Here is a 17,206-nt window from a genome sequence, read left to right as displayed (position 1 = left end):
CTGTGGATTTCTTCAACCAGATGAGAACTCTGCGCTGCAACAAGCTGTCTAGTCACGGCTGCAGGTCCAAGATCGGAATGTCATTAGGAAGATGGTGCTAATTTTGACACGAGGCGCACGTTCTGCTCCGAAATATTTCGACCCTTTGATGATTTGAGTTCAGGATGAACTGGATTGTGCAACTCTTTTTCCTTCTGAGATTGGTGTCGTATTTCTCCCAAGTCTTATATCGGTGGTAAAGACTATTCTAAAGCATCTGTTCAAAGTTGACTGCCCATCTTTCTTACCGGCACTGTGATTCTGTGACGCAGCTGCCAGAAAAGGCCCACCATAACGTGTCCTTTAAGTACTTTATTTTATTGTTTCAAGAGTTCAGTTTGACTGATAGATGAGAGTTGGCACCACTTCAGCAATTCATTGAGGAGCTTGCGTTGAAAGACAGATTCTTTAACACAGTTACCCTCTTGCTTCATGTACTGCTAGAGTTACCGTATTGTTCATCTGTCCTAGACTTGTGTCAGAGGTTGAATTGCATCCCCCCTCCCCCCTCAAAATCATATGTTGCCGTCCTAACCCCCCCACCCAGTACCTCAGAATGTGACCTTATTTGAAACCAGGGTACTTGCAGATGTAATTAAGTTAAGATGAGGTCATTAGGACGGGTCCTAATCCAATACGACTCGTGTCACGTAAAGGGGAAATTTGGACATGTAGACGTGCACAAAGGGAGAATATCCTGTGGACGTGAAGACAGAGAACAGGGTGATATGTCTACAAGTCCAGGAGGGAAGCCATAACAGATCCTTCCCTCACAGCTCTCAGAAGGAACCAACCCAGCCCATACCTCAATTTTGAACTTGCAGCCTCCAGAATTGTGAGACGATGCCTTTCTGGTTTTGGAAGCCATCTGGTTTGTGGTACTTTGTGTCCTGGCAGCCCTAGCTAATACAACTGGTGATACAAACTTTGAGAAAACAAAGACACCCATTGTCTGTGTTTACTGATAAAAGGATTCCCAAGGTAGGTTGGCTTCAAAGCAAGAACTGAAGAGCATAGCTGACTTTGACGTACTCTAAGACCTGTTATTTCACGAAATCACACTTGGTTGTAATACGTGGTGACTAACCTGTACTTTCTTAGTTTACCCATTGTTCCTTTGCTGAAGAAGTTGATTGACTCTGTTTCAGGTGACAACATAATGGATAGTGAGCATTTCGCCCAGTAATTTATTACTTTCCAAAAGTTTCCAAACCAAATTTCCTAACAGTGCAGTCACACAATCAGATAGGTTTTTGCTGCACTTCAATTTAGACATTAAAAAGAGACATGTTTAGGTTTTCTTAACATTTAGAACATTTGTATTATTTTGTATTTTCAAGTTTGTGTGGCAGTGCTTTTATAGATAAGAATCTACCTATTTATCTCTATGTCTCTACGTATCTATCTTAAAAAAAAATCCATGCTTGCCATTTTAATAATCATCATATGGCATGTATGGTGTAGGAGCAACCAAATTTTTTTCCTAAAATTCCTTTTTTATTTTATAATCTTTATTTGAGATTTGTATCAATATAAACCTACCTAAATTGTCAGGAGGGCATATCTGTATATATCAGAAATGCTATCTTTTACGTCGTCTACGGATCATCTTGTAGATTTTTATTTTGAAATGCCTCATTCAAATTAATTTTAACATATGAAGAGTTTGGTTAAGAAAACAAATCTTCCAAAAAATTATCACGAACATAGTTTGTCAAACAATAGCTTGTCATAGTGTCAAAGCTACTATTTTCCTTCATGTTGTAGTGTGGGAGTCCACAAGCTTTATCCCAATAAAGGTAAGTTAAGGAAAAGCACAGTAAAAGTCATGAAGGTGTGCCAAACTCATAGCACAGCTAAAGTGTTTATTTATAGAAGAAGAAGAAGTAAAATATCTTCCTTCATGTTGGTAATATACAAAGGCTGAATTGAGCCCTCATAGGAGGGTTCTTCTTTTTAACTGTTTTTGTATCCAGAGCCAATTTCCTTTTCATCTCACCTGAAATAAAGTATCTTCCCCTTTCACAAGAAAACACCTACTTTTCATTTGGGTCTCCTAGGACTTGGTAAACTCCAGCTAACTGTTTAGAACATACTGAGGCACAACAGGTGTATTGGAAGATGTGACAGACAGAAGAAGCTTTAAATTCCCCTATGTTCTCTATTTCAGAGCTGTGATTTTTTTTTTTTTTTTTTTTGCTGTTGGCGGACCTCTCACTGTTGTGGCCTCCCCCGTTGCGGAGCACAGGCTCCAGACACGCAGGCTCAGCGACCATGACTCACGGCCCCAGCTGCTCCGTGGCACGTGGAATCTTCCCGGACCGGGGCACGAACCCGTGTCCCCTACATCGGCAGGCAGACTCTCAACCACTGCGCCACCAGGGAAGCCCTGATAGTACTTTTTGTTATTTATTTTTATTATCCCACTAGACTATAAAGAAAATGGTTGTTTAGAAAACTCCATTTTTAATAACTCAATTTTAATAAATTCTCAAATACATATGGACTTTAAAGGAAAAGCTTTTCATCTAACTTATATCATTACTTGTGGCGGTAAAGAGTGGGTTATCAATTGTGAAAAAAGAGAAAAGCCCTACCTGAAACATTCCACGATGAATGTTGAAGCTAATCCAAGGTTCCCTGTCAGCCATTTTGTAGGGTTCCATTGACCACTTAGGAGCAAGAAAGCGAGTGTCTGGATACTGTTTCGAATGTTACTGCCTTTCGGGACTTTTGTGGTGGTCCAGTGGTTAAGACTCCGCCCTTCCAATGCAGGGGGCGCGGGTTCGCTCCCCGGTTGGGGAACTAGGATCCTGTATGCTGTGTGGCGTGGCCGAAAAATAAAAACTAATTGAAAAAAAGAATGTTACTGCCTCTCAACTTTAAATAAACCTCGTCAATTACCTTTATTTTTCCAGAAGAAACTAACTTATAGTTTTCAACCAGCGTTGCCTTTTCATCTCCATTTCTAATATTTCCGGTATTCTCAAACACAAGGGTCCTCACTTTTCTCCACGTTTTTTCAGAATAGAAATCCTCTCTGTCCTCATGACTAAGCTTCGAACCACACGTCATCATATCCCAAAGACAGATTCATTCCTAGTTAGACACAAATCAAAAGTTTGTTAGTAATTTGACACTTATAATGTCCTTTATTATTTTGAATAAGTACATTATCACCAGGTACACCAAAACACTGATATAGACATTACTTGTTTGCATTCAAGGCCACGGAACCGAGAGTAGGACGGAAACTGGCAGTGGAGAGAACGGGAGAGGATGACATCTTCCTGACTTGGCTAAGGAGCCAAACTTGGAGGAGTCGCAAGAAATCCGTCTGCCTTTGAGTGCTGTCTCCCTTTCCATGTGTCTCCCAGGGCCCTAAGCCAGAGTTTCTTGCTCCCCAACTCACGCTCCCCTGCCTCCTCCACATCAGAAGTCCTCTGTTCTCAGTATCTGTGATCTTTGCTCCTTGTAGCTAGTCACACTCATGGGGTGGGTAGTGCTTGCTCCATTGTGCAGTTCATCTGTGGTGCTTTAATCTTCAGGCCTTTAGAAGAAAAGCAAAGACTTGTGGATAATGATGCCATCATGGATCTTTGTTTGAACATGGGCAATTCCTTGTGCCACAGTGTTGGTTTTGGCAGCCAAATGTATCTTATTCTTCTTCAGACTGTGACTAAATCTGGAGGTTTTACAGGGCTGCTAGCTCGCCAAGTGTTTCACGTTAGACTTGTGGAGTCCTCGCTCAGGTAACCTCCTAGTTACCCTAGACAAGCAAATCTGTGCTCGCCGTGACTTTCATGACAACAAGGGAAGGTTTTTCTAGTACGGCAGAGGCCCCAGGGACAATTCTACTGGTGATTTTAAGTTTTTCAAGCACTGCTGAGTTGTCCTTATTATTCTCTCGCCTTCTCTCTGGGTGGTGAGGTTAAACTAGAAGTGGAGCTTCTTAATCATAACGTCACTAGCGCATTAGCAGAAAGAAATCAAGCCCAAAGGGTATAAGTCCTAGAAAGTTGTTTGCAAGTAGCCTCAGTAGTGGTGCTGCTGCTCCTGCCTGTCAGTGTAGAAGCCCAGCCGGAGAAGGCCTGGCCGGGACAGTAAAGGAAACAAGGAGGCCCCTGGGCTGAGGTGGCTCGAAGACCACTGTGGACGTGAACTGAAGTCTAAGCCTGCATACGCCTCAAGGCTACTAAATTGAAACGTAAGGGCAACCAATCACGACAAGCCAGCTAGGCTTTAAGCTGTAACCCATGGAAGCATTTCCTTTCTTTGCTTCCACACTTCTGTGTATCATCTTTCAGCAGAGCAACCCAACAACTTCCGGTTTGGCACTGTGCCAATGGAATCAAGGTTCGTTCGGAGAAGCTCTTAAAATGTTTAATATAACCTCAGTTTATCGTCTGACAACACCAAACGCTGAACACCTTCAGACAGGGACATTTATTTCCTCCCGAACCTTCAGTTCAGTGAGCGGATTTGATTTCTGTTACGGTACGATTCTGGCAAACAGGGAAAATAATCATCTTCTATTTTCAATCTTTCTATGTTTTGCATTATATTTTTGATGTACCAGGGCGTAAAAGGCTTCCAACAGTAATAGGGACATTACACGACGTGGCAGTAATTTTACTGAACCGAGTACATTGAAATTCACTTGAAGTTCTTCTCATTATCAAATTCTATGCCAAATGAATATTCCATAAATCCAAATGGATTACCAGTGGGATATACACTTGTTATAGAACAACATTACATATTTGGTCTACATCAGAAATAGTAAGCCTTGTTTGCCATCGGAAATGTCTTTAAATTTTCTTTTTTAAACCTTTTAAACCATTTTTAATTGAAGTATAGTGAATTTACAATGTTGTGTTAGTTTCAAGTGAGGAGTAAAGTGATTCAGTTACTCATATATATATGTACATATTCTTGTTCAGATTCTTTTCCCTTATAGGTTATTACAAGATACTGAGTAGAGTTCCGTGTGCTGTACAGTCGGTCCTTGTTCGTTATCTATTTGATACATAGTAGTGTATGTATGTTAATCCCAACCTCCTAATTTATTCTGCCGCCCACCCCCCCATCCCCTTTGGTAACCAAAAGTTGGTTTTCTATGTCTGTGAGTTTATTTCTGTTTTGTAAATAAGTTCATTTGTATCATTTTTGTAGACTGCACGTTTAAGTGATATCATATGATAGTTGTCTTTCTTTGTCTGACTTACTTAATATGATAATCTCTAGGTCCATCTGTGTTGCTGCAAATGGCATTATTTCATTCTTTTTTGTGGCTGAGTAGTGTTCCATTGTGTGTGTCTATGTATATATCTACATACACACATACCACATCTTCTTTATCCGTTCCTCTGTCGATGAACATGTATTTTGCTTCTGTGTCTTGGCTGTTGTAAATAGTGCTGCTCTGAACATTGGGGTACATGTATCTTTTCAAATTAGAGTTTTGTCTGTATATATGCCCAGGAGTGGAATTGCTGGATCATCTGGCAACTCTATTTTCAGTTTTTTTGAGGAACCTCCATACTGTTTTCCATAGTGGCTGCACCAATTTATATTCCCACCCACAGTGCAAGAGGGTTCCCTTTTCTACACACCCTCTCTAGCATTTATTGTTTGTAGATTTTTTAAACATCTTTATTGGAGTATAATTGCTTTACAGTGGTGTGTTAGTTTCTGCTTTATAACAAAGTGAATCAGCTATACATATACATACATCCCCATATCTCCTCCCTCTTGCGTCTCCCTCCCACCCTCCCTAGCCCACCCCTCTAGGTGGTCACAAAGCACCGAGCTGATCTCCCTGTGCTATGCGGCTGCTTCCCTCTAGCTATCTATTTTACGTTTGGCAGTGTATATATGTCCATGCCACTCTCTCACTTTGTCACAGCTTACCCTTCCCCCTCTCCATATCCTCAAGTCCATTCTCTAATGATGGCCATTCTAACTGGTGTGAGGTGATACCTCATTGTAGTTTTGATTTGCGTTTCTCTAATAATTAACGATGTTGAGCATCTTTTCATGTGCCTGTTGGTTATCTGTATGTCTTCTTTGGAGAAATGTCTATTTAGGTCTGTTCTTCCTGAGAGGCGCGTCTTAACTATCTAGGGCCCATCTTTGCAAAGCATAGTGCTGTTGCATACTTAACAGACTCCAGCATAGTGTAAACATAACTTGCGTATGCATGAGGAAACCAAAAAATGTGTGTGACTGACTTTATTGCAATATTGGCTTTATTGCAGAGGTCTGGAACCGAACCTGCAACATCTTCGAGGTATGCCTGTGTTTGTAAAAAGACTGCAGTAATACCCTCCCACTGTCCATACCCATGAGCACTTCCCTCCCACACTGGCTCTATGCTTGCCCACGTGACTTACTTTGGTTAATGGGGCCATAGCAAATGTGACATAAACGGATACTTGAAAAGTGCCTGCCCTCTTTTGCTACTCTTGGGAACCCTGTAATCACCACCATGGAACAGGCCCAGACTAGCCTGCTGGATGATGAGGGACACATGACCAAGTCATCCCCGCCTCACCTGACATAGAGCCAACAATGAGACGTGTGAAGGAGGCCATCTGGAACTAACCAGAGAAAGAAAATTTAAGATAAGATCTGAAGCCTGCTAGGAGTTAGCCAGCAGGTCTCTCTGTGCCAACCGGTGCCCAGTATCAAGCCAGGAACTGCCTCTCAAAGAAGGTGGGCTGGTGCCAGACACGTAACAAGACCCTCCTCAGGAGGATAATAGTTATGTGTAATGCCTGCACTAAAAGATCCTGGTAGATAACCTTTGATCAAGTGGTCACCTGGCACAGTCATGTGTGTAATACTCATGTGATAAACTGTATTCAGCATTTGAAGCTGTAGTAAAATGATAGCCCAAAATTAACTTAACTTTGAGATACTTTATTTATTCTTTACTAAAAACACAGGATCATGCTATAAAGAATTTAAACATGCGTGAATCTGAATAATCTTTTATCACAGTGAGCATGCAAGTGTCTACAAGATGAGCACTCTTAAAATTAGGGCCAGATGATAGCTTCAATTAGCTGGTTCCAAGTTTCTTTTAACTCTTAATGTCTTGGAATAGAATCTCGAGTGAAGAAGTTCTGTATTTGGCAGTATCCTAACACTTCTTTCTATCTCAAGAGACCTAGTTACTACTACAGATGTGAATAATTCTAAACAGCAATACATGATTTACTTAGCTTCTGTACTTGTAAACTGGGAAAGGGAAGAAAAACAAAAAATATGGAATCATTTTAACATCATTAATTGTTGACTCTTAGTAAAAGTTACATATGGCCAGAAATATACATGGGATACAAGAACAGTAAGAAAAAGACCTGCATCTTATTCCACTTAATCATCAGACATGTAACAAATAATTGTAACTTTTATTGATATTTCATAAAACTAACTCTTTCACTCCCTTTTAAGTCCTCAACTTCATTTTCTTTTTTTTAAGGGAACTTTATTTATTTATAAACATCTTTATTGGAGGATAATTGCTTTACAATGGTGTGTTAGTTTCTGCTATATAACAAAGTGAATCAGCTCTACGTATACATATATCCCCATATCCCCTCCGTCTTAAGCCTCGCTCCCACCTCCCCCGTCCCACCCTTCTTGGTGGACACAAAGCACAGAGCTGATCTCCCTGTGCTATGTGGCTGCTTCCCACTAGCTACCTATTTTACATTTGTTAGTGTATATATGGAACTTTACTTTTATTTATTTATTTATTTTTGGCTGCGTTGGGTCTTCATTGCTGCACGCAGGCTTTCTCTAGTTGCGGCGAGCCGAGGCTACTCTTCGTTGCAGTGCGCAGGCTTCACATTGCGGTCGGTGGCTTCTCTTCTTGTGGAGCATGGGCTCTAGGCGTGCGGGCTGCAGTAGTTGTGGCTTGCGGGCTCTAGAGCATAGGCTCAGTAGTTGTGGCGCACGGGCTTAGTTGTTCCACGGCATGTGGGATCTCCCCGGACCAGGGCTCGAACCCGTGTCCCCTGCATTGGCAGGCAGCTTCGTAACCACTGCGCCACCAGGGAAGCCGTCAACTTTATTTTCAATCCCTGCTGTTAGCTTCATGCTTGGGAGTTGCCAGATTAATAATTTTACAACCATAATCTTTTCAGAAGGAATTGTGATTAATTTTGGTAGATTGTACAGTGGATTACCACCATCTTTATTTCCTCTCCCCTACCGTTTAATTCAGTTAGGCCATAAAACTTGTGAAGGATATGTTTGCTATTTCTTTTTTGGCCTCTTGAGCACTGAACACGATGTTTTGTAGGAGCTTAGTAAATGATGGTCGGATACTCAGATGAAGTACCCAATCTGTCCCTTCTTTTCCCTGACTTCCTCTTAGTCCTCAGTAAGTTTTGGCGAATACGACTAAGACATGCTCAGAATCTGCGAGGGGGTTTAAATAGGGATGCTTTAATGTCTCTGCGCTTTGTCTCCATATTTTACTGGCTGTAATTCCATGACTAGTGATACTCCCCTAGAGATCTGGAAGAGTATGCTTTCTTCTTGCTATTTCTCATGCTGTCTCCGTGAATCCCCATCCGTCCTATGCATCAGGGCCAGGGCTGAACGACGTGTGTATGTTTACCTGGGTCGATTTTGCAAATGGGAAGGAATTTGTTGCTTCAGTGGTTTGGACAAATCAATTCAGGTGGTTTCATGCACACATTCAAAACTGTGCCCATGTAATCATTGGAAAGAGTTAGCAAGGAAGGAGGCAAGCCTGGGAGAGATGGAATGCACTTACATTTTTCATTTCCCTCTGCATAAATAGGTGTCACAAATACATTTTCTAAAATTTCTCTTGAGACTTCCTCTTTCACTGGATTGTTCAGAAGTGTGGTGTTTAATTTCCACATGATTGGAGATTTTCCTTTCTGTTAACGATTTCCAGTTTAATTCCATTACGATCAGAGATTTTAATTCTTTAAAATGTGTTCATGTTTTATTTATGACCCAGGATGTGGCCTATCTTAGTGAGTATTCCCTGTGTGCTTGAGAGGAGTGGGTGTTCTGTTGTTGTTGGGTAGAATGTTCTGTAGATGTCAGGTGGATCCCATTTGTTGATGTTGTTCAGTTCTTCTATACACTTGCTGATTTCTTATCTAGTAGTTGTGTAGTTACTGAAAGAGGTGTTGAAATTGTCAGCTATAATGTGGATTTGCCTATTTCTCTTTCAGTCATGTCAGTTTTGGTTTTGTGTATTTTGCAGCTCTGTTGTTTGGGGTATACATGTATGTAGGATTGCTACATCCTCCTGCTAGACTGATCTTTTTATCATTATATAATGTCCCACTTTATCCCTGGTGATGTTTTTTCCTCTGAAGTCTACTTTATCTGATATTAGTAGGTCACTTCTGCTTTCTTTTGAATGGTGTTTGCATGATACATCATTTTCATCCTTTTATTTTTAACCTACCGATATCATTATATTTGAAGTGAATTTCTTGTAGACAGCATGTGTTTGGGTTTGGGGAAATTTTAATTATTCTTTATTCTGCTCTTCCTTCCTGCTCATAATCTCTCAGTCTCCTGTTTTCCCATTGTACTTTATTTGTACTTATGGTATAGCAGTTTATCACATTTTGTCTTATGTACGTATTCGAATGTGATTATAGAAGCAGTCTCTTATGTATTTGAATGTGATTATAGAAGCAGTTTCTTATATCTTTGATCCCCCGTATGGAAGACAGGCAAATTTTGGTGACTTGAGTTCAGTATAGTACTATTTTAAAATTCGCTGTGCTCTATTACCTGGTTTTCTTTCATTGAAGTGTAGTTGATTTACAATGTTATGTTAGTTTCTGGTGTACGGCAAAGTGATTCAGTTATACATATAGCACATTCTTTTTCATATTCATTTCCATTATAGTTTATCACAGGATATTGAATATAGTTCCATGTGCTATACATCAGGACCTTGTTGTTTATCTCTCTCACCTGTTAATGGTAAACTTAAAGTGTAAAATCCGTGAAAGAAATGAGATTTTATATTTTGAAAAAATCTCATCCTTAGTTTACTTTAGGAAGGCATATTGATGTTTGGTTGCTACACATAAAAATGCTTATGTAAAAGATTTAAAACTTTATTTTTAATTCCATCAAAGGGAAATATTATATGAGAGAGTCATAGTCTCGAATTCTGAAATCTGGGAAATCTAAATTTAAGAAAATACAAACTAGAGTGTATTTGACATGAGAACTTCTTGGGTGAATTAATGTAAGATTGTTAGAGGATGAAGAGCTGTGGTGAAGGAGGGGAGTAGGTGGGAAGAAGCAAGTGAAAACTCCTTTCATTGCCAGTTCACACCCATTCTCTGCAACAAATCACATATTCTTACTCCCTAATTTAAGGTCAATGCTAACATTGCCCCTCATATATATATGTATATATGTGTGTGTGTGTGTGTGTATATATATATATATATATATATATATATTTAAAATTTTTTTGGAGTATAGTTGATTTACAAGGCTGTGTTAGTTTCAGGTGTACAGCCCTCATATATTAATAATAGCAAAATATAGGGATTTCTGGTGGCTCATAAAATAATAGCCTTATTGATGAGAACTAATAATTTTCACAGAAGTGTTTTAGTAACATGTAGACTATGGTTACATCAGGGAACATTTTGCTTTTAGTTCAAGGGTTGCAAACTCCACCGCCCACCTGGGTCAGGGAGGTCATTTAAATGTGTGAAATGGGTCAAGGGTTTACCAAGGAATGTTGAGGACTGTGGTAAAGTAGCAATTGCACGCCCCATATAAAGGCATTCCATTTAAAACATTTAAAAAATATTATGAAGGACATACAAAACATGTCTCCTGGTCAAGCCACCTTTGTGTGACCTCCAGTTAAATTACTTAGCCATTTCAATGGAGAAGAAAACTAGTCTGTCTTTGTCACGTTCAGGGTGCCTTTACCTCACATGTAACTTTCTCGTTTTGGAGTCATGTGGAATCTCTGAATATGGAATCATCATATGGGGAGATTTTACAGTACACAGTGACTATAAGACATGATGCTATGCCTCAGGAATTTCTGACCCCTAGAATCTTAAAATCAATAGGCAAATTTAAAAAATCAGGGTTCCAAAAAGGTCTAAATAAATAGTCATTTTTACTTTAAAACTTATTTTGTATATGAACGTGTATAATCTTTCTTTAAAATTAAGAATGGGACTTCCCTGGCGGTCCAGTGGTTAAGACTCCATGCTCCCCCTGCAGGGGGTACATGTTTGATCCCCGATCGGAGAACTAAGATCCCACATGCTCCATGATGCGGTCAAAAAAAAAAAAAAAAAAAAAGAAAAACTTAGGCTAAAACAGAAAATAATTAAAACACTTAGCAAAAAAAAAACCCCCAAAACAAAAGAATAACAATTATTTTAAAAAATTAAACTAAATTAAGGATGGCATCAATAATTCAATATATATTTTGCTCTAGATCAGGGGCCAGCAAAATTTTTCTGTAAAGGTTCAGATAGTAAATATTTTAGGCTTGCAGGCCACGTGATCTCTGTCACGAGTAGTAAATTCTCTCATGGTAGTACAAAAGTAGCCACAGACAGTATATGTGTGTGACTGTGTTCCAGTAAAAGTTACTTATGGACTTTGTGATATTTTCAAAGAAAAAAATTGGGGTACTAGTTTTTTAAAAACAAATGGGTAAAACCATTAATAGTTACCCAAACCTTGAATGCTCAGCCAAAATTAAGTTGATATGAATCTTGTTTCTGCACTCTGAAGTGAGCTCAATTTACTATCAAAATCCCACAGGATATTTTCCAGTTGTTTTGGAAAGAAGGCAATATCATGTCTCAGAGCCAGCCCAGTGGCATACAGTGAGCAGGCAGTGGGAGTGTCTGCCCACATGGGAAGGCTTATGACTTGCACTGTTTTGCTGTGCATAGTGATAATAAAATGCAGACAGATTTTAGTCAGGTTTTTTATTATTCTTGAAATTGTCTGTCGTCAGTGAAGCCTATTGTTGGCTGTACTCATTGCCTACACCAAGAGGCAGACCGCTTCCACTGGCCCATCCTTGGAACGCCACATGGGGCTAGCCTACATGATGTTCGCCCACATGGTATCATTGGGGGACTGTAGGAAAGCCTCAGACAAGTCTACCATAAAACACCTGAAATTCTGCCATTCACAACAGAAATAATAATGATAGAAGTGGAGCATTACCATTCATTGACTGTCTACCATGTGCCAGAAATTATGTGTTAAATGCTTCATCTATATTTGAAAGATGAGGAAATGGAGTTTCTGAGAGGCAAAATAACTTATCCAAGGCCACAGAAGGGGGCCAGATTGGGGGGGATTCGGGACTGGGTGCAGGGAGTGAGGAGGGTGGAGAAGGCGACGTGAGAAACCTCAGGAAAGAGGATGCGTAAAGTCATGAGAAGAAGTGGTTCTGAAGAGCCTAGGGGCAGGACAGGAATAAAGACGCAGACGTAGAGAATGGACTTGAGGACACGGGGAGGGGCAAGGGTAAGCTGTGAAAAAAGTGAGAGAGAGGCATGGACATATATACACTACCACATGTAAAATAGATAGCTAGTGGGAAGCAGCCGCATAGCACAGGGAGATCAGCTCGGTGCTTTGTGACCACCTAGAGGGGTGGGCTAGGGAGGGTGGGAGGGAGACACAAGAGGGAGGAGATATGGGGATATATGTATACACATAGCTGATTCACTTTGTTATACAGCAGAATCTAACACACCATTGTAAAGCAATTATACTCCCATAGAGACGTTAAAAAAAATGTATGTGAATAAACAGCTCATGAGCCGGGAACTTGAAGTGGCTATTAAACATTGGGGGAGAAAAAAAAAAAGAAAAAAAGTCGTGAGAAGAGAGAGTTGCATGAGAAACATATGAAAGGGTAGGGTTGGAATGAACGAGTGTGTCACAGGTTTCCCATGGCTGCCTTTCTTCCCCAGTGTGTCCTTCCCCCTCATCTTGAGCAGTTTCTTTACAGCTAACAATATGCAGAATGCTTCCAGATTGCTGCTGTCAGAGGAGCCAGGGGTTTTCTGTGTCTGCTGAGCCTGCGGAATGCTCCCTTGTTCAGTTTGTCAGCTATGCTGCAAACAAAGACTGAACCATGTGACCAGTCGTCATATAGAATTGCTCGAAAAGAAAACTTACTCCATACACATTTATAAAGAAGCTTAAGTACTCATTGAAGCCTTCTGCCTAGCACTTTGACACAGTATTAAAAGAACACCACCACCACTGAAGCAGCATTCACAAGCATCACCATATTGTAGAATAATTAATTACCGTGGTTTGACTGGTATATAAGATCACCTTTTCTAACCCCTAAAAGCCATCTAACACCTTTCGAAAAGTGAGGTGATTGCATAAGATGTAAAGGTAGTTTTGGTCTCATAGAAAGATTTCAGCATTTAACAGGCTCAGGGCCTTCCTCGTTCAAAAGAGGTGTGTCCTATTTTGGCAACCCAGGTCTTCTTCCTACGACTCTGTAGACATTTTAAGTATGGCCATAGCTGTCATGTAGTAAACGACCTCAACTAAGGTGAATACTAAAAGCACCTCTAGTGAGAAAAAGAAAAAGAAAAGAACAGAAAAAATAAGATGAAAAGCATGTCTACAATGGGTAAAAAGGGAAGGGCGAGACAGGGAAGTTATCATCATATTCACTGAAATTGAAAGTAAATGTTAAGTGGATAGAAAGTTTTAAAGTTAGGAGACTAAAAGTGGTCCTGCAACTTCAGTGTGCATCTCTTTGACCTGGAGGGATTGTTAAAACACAGATCACAAGTCCTCACCCTGAAAGTCTCTGATTCAGAAGGTCTGGGCTTCCTTGGTGGCGCAGTGGTTGAGAGTCCGCCTGCCGATGCAGGGGACACGGGCTAGTCCCCCGGTCTGGGAGGATCCCACATGCCACGGAGCGGCTGGGCCCGTGCGCGTCCGGAGCCTGTGCTCCGCAACGGGAGAGGCCGCAACAGTGAGAGGCCCGCGTACCGCAAAAACAACAAAAAAAAACAAAAAACAGAAGGTCCGAGGTGAGGCCCGATAATCTGCATTTTTAGCAAGTTTCCAGGTAATGCTGATGATGCAGGTGTGGGGACCACCCTTTAAGAACTATTGGACCAGAGCAATGCTGCTTACTCTTTTCAAACTAACTACTCCTGATAGCAGAGGAGAGCAGGCAACCACGGGCTGCATGTGTGAATCCTGTATCTACCGTTCACCAGTTCTATGACCTTGGCCTAGGTACTTGACTGCTCTGTGGATTTTGCATTCTACTCTGTGACATATCCCTGTTCTTTTTCATATAAGAATGGCACCCCCTTAAATCTTTTGAGTAAAATGTTACGTTCTAGGGTAAGACACTGATCTGCAAACCCCACAGCACGCTAGAATCACCAAGGAGACTCGAAAAAATGCTGATGGCTGGTACCCATCCCCAGAGACTCTTAACGTATTAAGTATAAGGTTAGCTTGGGAAGAGGCATTTTAAGAAAGTGGTTGGTGTAGTTATAACAGGACATGGTGTAGCTCGGTGAAACTATGTAAGCCGAGGCTACATGCATCTACATGGAGAAATAAACCCTCAAAAAAGCAACAGGACATAATCACATTATAACACAATAATACTTCTGTAAGGATCAAACACATTTAAAACAATTCCACATACATAGATGGTAAAAGTGTGAGAACTTGGACAGGAAACATAACCTACACCCCCAAGGTAATATTTACCTCTTGTTAGGAAGGGGCTTGGAGGATGCCATTGAAGCGGCATACAAAAGAAACTTCTGGTGCAAAAATATTGAATTACTTTTAAAAAAAGAAGGGGAGCAAGTGTGACAAAATGTTAACGTCTAATACATCTAGGTGGGAGTTAGATGAGTAATTTTTCTATCATTATATACATTTCTGTTGTGGATTTGCAAGTCGTAGAAAGGGAAGCTACATCTTCTATGCTCAGGGAGTGTGTCAGTTGTGGACCCTGCTGTGTGGTACTGAAAAAGACAAGGGGAATCTATTGCACTGAGAATTCTCAAAAATACTTGGCATGGGGCCCTTTTATGCAAGGAGAGTCTTGTAGGATGAGAGCTGTCAGAACACATTTGGGAAGCACTGCTTTACTGAATGGTGGACACCATCATCCAGCGTTCGGTATCATTATATGTCACCCCCAATGAGTGAAGACACAGACTTAAGCTTGTAAAGGATGGACTGTCATAGTCATGCTTGAGCTCCCACCCCTGCTTGATAGTAGGAATCAGGCAATTTAGATCTGCAAGTAGTTCAGAGTCAGGAGGTAGGTCACGGGTCCTCAGTGTTGCACCCACGTTCAGAGATTCACTAGGATTCTTGGAAAAGGATTCTTGGGAATCAGCATATAGGTGCAGTCGGGGCTGAGATTTATCACAGCCATGTCGTAAGGATACAGAGCCAGATCCTAAGGGGACAAACACAGGCGGAGTCTGGAGGAATCCATGTGTACGCCTCCCATGAGGGGCCACACACAACATCCTCTTCCCCCAGAAATTAAAATGCGGTATCATGTGTGCAATGCTTTTGCCCAGGGAAGCCCTTTGAGACTCAGTTTAGGGTTGTTTTTTGTTTTTTACTGGAGGCTGGTCACATAGGCACCCTCTGCCTATCAAGTAGCAGAAGTCCAGACTTCCAGAAGGAAAGTAGGTGTCAGAATAAAAGACGTTGTTTGTATACGGTCCAGGCACAGTAAAAAGTCGTATCAATTAGGGAGTATTAAGTACCGCCCCCCCCCCCACCGAAATCGAAGCTCCCAGACACCAGCCAAGGGCCAAGTTTGCAAACAGGCCTTTCTGAGGGTACCAGCCTCAGGACTGCTATGTTCTTGTGTCTGCAGAGGACAGTTGGCGGAAATCTCAGATACTACCATCGCTAGTATTAAGGAACCCTACAGGATAGAATGATGGGGTGAAACCAACAAGGTGAAGCCTATTAAGGGAAGACAAGAGCTTTGCCTTAAAGTCCAAAAGATCAATTCCGAGTACTGGCTGGAGGAGACCCAGCTTGACAGCAATTAATGAGAAAAACCCCAGGGGGGTTTGCTGCTCAATATCAATTAACGATGTTAACTGAGCCATTGGAAAAACGAATTGAAACTTATTCTAAATTAATGGGCGTGTCATGTCCAGATCAATGGATGTAGAACTCCCATGGTATTCTGAAACGACCAAACGTCGTTTGGAAGATGTATGCACTTCTAAGGCTTTTATTCTAATACATGGATGAATAAATAAAAGATGTGTAGTAGGTAGTGAGGGCTGCTAGAGTGACACATGTATGAGCAGCCTTATCATTTTTGAAATGAGGCTTTGAAAATTTTGAAATGAGTCTGGGAGATTCTCTTTTGCTCCATTTAGCAGAATTGAGACCAGTGGAGGCAGCTTTAGGAGACAGATACGGAGACAATATAAAAAGGAATGAGAACAGCCCAGCTATGGAATTAGCTGACTTGGGCAAGAATGTCTTCCCCAATAATGGAAGTATTCACTCAGCTGGATGAACATGTGTCTCTAGACTGGAGGAGACATTGAAACTGAAGATCTGTAGAGTCTCTTTCTACTCTACAATGCTTGACCCTGTGGTCCTATTAATTTAGACGTTTCCACTGTGCCCATGGCTCAGAGGCTGCTGAACGGACGGTCAAAGGAAGAACAGGAGTCATGACCTGTGCCCGGTGTCTCAGTCTCATTTGGAGTGTTGCTGCAGGAACCCCGGGGATGCTCCCAAGCCCTGGGGGCTCATTTCATAACATTGCCTCATACAGGCAGGCCCTAAAAGTTTTGGAGATACAACTTTTCACTGGCAAGATTCATGCTTGAAATTTCGCCTCTAGAATTAATCTTCTAAGGATTCTGTGACAGACATCAAGACACTACCTCAGTGAAGGACTCTGTTAAATTTGAGATGCAATTTCAGTATACACCAGAAAGTTCCTTAGTCCCAACTGACCAGAGCTTCTCACGTTATACCATTAAGCATTCATTTTTCTGCATCTTCCTAATATGTCAACTTTCACAAAACACCCACTAAAAATAAATACCCCTGAGTGAAGTAGTGCTTTAGCTAATCTCATGTGAAT

The sequence above is a fragment of the Mesoplodon mirus genome (assembly GCF_964341445.2).
Source record: "Mesoplodon mirus genome assembly, chromosome: X".
NCBI classification, from domain to species: domain Eukaryota; kingdom Metazoa; phylum Chordata; class Mammalia; order Artiodactyla; family Ziphiidae; genus Mesoplodon; species Mesoplodon mirus.
The sequence above is the reverse complement of the archived record's forward strand: the minus strand, read 5'-3'. Positions refer to the sequence as shown.